The sequence below is a fragment of the Trichosurus vulpecula genome, chromosome 3 (assembly GCF_011100635.1).
Source record: "Trichosurus vulpecula isolate mTriVul1 chromosome 3, mTriVul1.pri, whole genome shotgun sequence".
NCBI lineage: Eukaryota > Metazoa > Chordata > Mammalia > Diprotodontia > Phalangeridae > Trichosurus > Trichosurus vulpecula.
Window position 1 is genome coordinate 396,421,415 of NC_050575.1, and position 3,193 is coordinate 396,424,607.

At 41.9% G+C, this 3,193-nt stretch overlaps 1 pseudogene; it reads left to right on the top strand.

The window, feature by feature from the left end:
- Positions 1–975: 975 nt before the first annotated feature.
- Positions 976–1,466, top strand: LOC118844638 (annotated as a pseudogene).
- Positions 1,467–3,193: the final 1,727 nt, after the last annotated feature.

The following is a 3,193-nucleotide window of genomic DNA, read 5'->3' on the forward strand; positions in this document are numbered from 1 at the left end:
GCAGAAATACCACCACTGAAGCTCAGCCACTTGTGAGGAGCTTTCACCTCACAGACAGTATGGAGGTTGGACAGCTGAGTAACGGAAGGATCCTCCACTGTCTCAGGATGCCAGGCATAGCTGTGCTGACCAGAGACAGTCCCAGGCTGCGGCTATGGGGGAGAAGGGGCTAGCACAGTCCCAGTGTGCGCTGTGGTAGCATGGGTAGGGGAGTATCCTTCTGGCTGTGGGCACTTGCAGGAAAGTGGAGGCCCTGGCTTCCTTCCCAAGGCAGAGAGGAGAGCTGAAGTTCGCAGCTATGGAAGGGGCCGCAGGGAGCAAGAGTGTTTGTGAGACAGCATGGTTGGGGGCCCTAGCCATGGCTCAGGAGTGGAGAGAACTGCCTGAGGTTAGGCCCCTAGACAGAGTTCAGAAAATAACAGTAAGAAGGACCTGAGACCTGGGGCTCCATTACCCACCCCTCACGACTTGATCCTGTTTGTAGTAATAAGATGCTAAAATAAAACAAAATAAAAATGAGTAAGCAGAGGAGAAAGAACCCAACCATAGACAGCTACTACGGGACAGAAAAGATCTGAGTTCATATTCAGAGGAAGATAGTGAAATTTACAAAGAAAATGCTACTCTTGCCCAAAGAGAAACATCAAACGGTCAGAAGCCTAAAAAGAATTCTTGGAAGAACTTAAAAAGGACTCCAATAATGAAATAAGAGAGGCTGAGGGAAAATTAAGGGGGAAAAATAAGAGCCATCCAAGAAAACCCAGATAATTATAAAAAGAGAGTCAACCAATTGGAAAAAGAGATTCAAGAACTGAAGGAGGAAATTAGCCCCTGGAAAACTAGAACAGGACAAGGGGAAGTGAATGAAATAATAAAACAAAATAGAAAGCATGAAAAACTAGAAGAGCATGTGAAACATCTCATTAGAAACACAGCTGGGGCTTCTAGGACCCTACCCCTAGCAGGCGGGTAAAGATGGCGGAGAGCAGCAACCGGCCCAACAAGAGGAATGGCGGAGCTCCGGCGGCGTCAGCGCAGGCGAGGGGGCGGTGTCGGCCGAGCAGGTGGCTGCTGGCTTCAACCGCCTTCGGCAGGAACAGAGGGGCCTGGCCTCCAAAGCAGCTGAGCTGGAGATGGAGTTGAATGAGCACAGCCTAGTGATAGATACGCTGGGAGAAGCGGACCCAACCCGGAAGTGCTAGCGAACGTGGGGGGGGGGGGGGGGCGGGGTTCTGGTGGAGCCAACTGCCAAAGAGGTGCTACCTGCCTTGGACGGTAACAAGGAGCAGATTCAAAAGATCATTGAGACACTGACCCAGCAGCTTCAAGCAAAGGGAAGGGAGTTGAATGACTTCAGAGAGAAACGTAATATTCGGGTAATGCGTGAGGATGAGAAGCCAGCAGCCAAGGACGATGGGGAGGGGTCTGGGGCCAAGACCAGTTCAGCTGGTGTGCTGGTCTCCTAAAAATCAAGACCTCTGTCACGTTTATCTCCCATGCCTCTTAAACATACCCTTTATTATTTTTCTTTGTTGCTGCTCATGTAATATATTTGTTAAATAAATGGTTTGGTCTCAGTGTCCCCCCCCCCCAAAAAAAAACAGCTGATCTGGAGAACAGATCAAGGAGAGACAATAACATAATTTACTGGGCTACCTGAGAGTTATGATCAAAACAAGAACCTTGATACAATATCATAAGGAATTGTTAAGTGAAAATTGCCCTACAATTCTAGAACAGGAGGGTAAAGTAGAAATAGAAAAAAATCCACCAATCACCACCTGACAGAAAGCCTGGACTGAAAACTTAACAGGAATATATATCATAGCTAAGTTTCAAAGCTTTCAGGTTAAGGAGAAAATATTACAAGCAACAAGAAAAACAGTTTAAATACTCTGCAACTACAATCAAGATTACAGAAGACCTAGCAGCTTCTACACTAAAAGGCCAAAGGCCTTGGAACATATTTTGAAGAGCAAGAGAACTGGGGTCGCAACCCAAAATAACTTACCCGGCAGAGTATAATCTTGGACAAAAAAAAAAAAGGACATTTAATAAACTGAAAGACTTTTAGGCATTTGTGACAAAAAGACTAGAACTCAGTGGAAAACTTGACATATAAAATCTAAGAGAAATACAAAGTAAACATAAAAGACCAATTATGAGGAAGGCAACAAGGTCAAATAACATGTTTACTTCTTATATATGAAAATGTTATCAGTATTCTAAAGGCTGTCATTTTTTCTTGGGTAGTTTGAAAGAAAGATTGGGGCTTAGCTGAGTATGATGAGATGATTCTAAAAAACAAAACTGGGTAGGAAAAGGTAAAAAGGAGTAATTATCTCATACAGATGAGGCATGAAAGGAAGAACTGATAGAAAGGAAACAGGTGGAGGGATGGCACCTTACCCTCCTCATATCTGGGTTAAAGAAAGAACAATACATACACCAAGAAGAGTATAAAAGTCTTCTAGGTTTGTTTTTTTTAAAAAGAAGCTGAAGGGAGAGGATAAGGGAGGGATTTTTAGAAGAGTTTCCAGATTAAGATTTAGGAGGGTGGGGGAAAAGGATAAAGGAGGGATTCTTTTAAAAGGTGTGGATCTGGGAGATATGATTAGAAGTAAACTAGACTTGTGAAGAGAGTAAAAAGAAGCTGAGAATGACAATAATAAGGACATACAATGGAGGGAAATATAAAATAGTAATTATAACTTTGAATGTGAATGGGATGAACTCACCCATAAAACAGAAAGGGATAGCAAAATGGATTAAAAATCAGAATCCCACAACATGTTGTTTAGAAGAAACACATTTTAAAATGAGAGACACACAAAGAGTTAAAATAAAAGGCAGGAGTAGAATTTCTTATGCTTCAGCTAATGTAGAAAAAGCAGGGGTAGCAATCATGGTCTCAAAGTTGAAGCTAAAATAGATTTAATTGAAAAAGATAAAGATAAACAGAGAAAGTATGTTTAAAAAAAAAGTACCATCAACAATGAAGCAGTATCAATACTAAGCCAATATGCACCAAATACCATAGCATCTAAATTTTTGAAAGAAAAGTTAAATGAATTACAGGTGGAAATAGACAGCAGTACTACAATATTGAGGGACTTCAATCCTTCCCTCTTGGGACCAGATAAATCTAACCAAAACATAAATAAGAATGAAGTCAAGGAATTGAATAGAATTT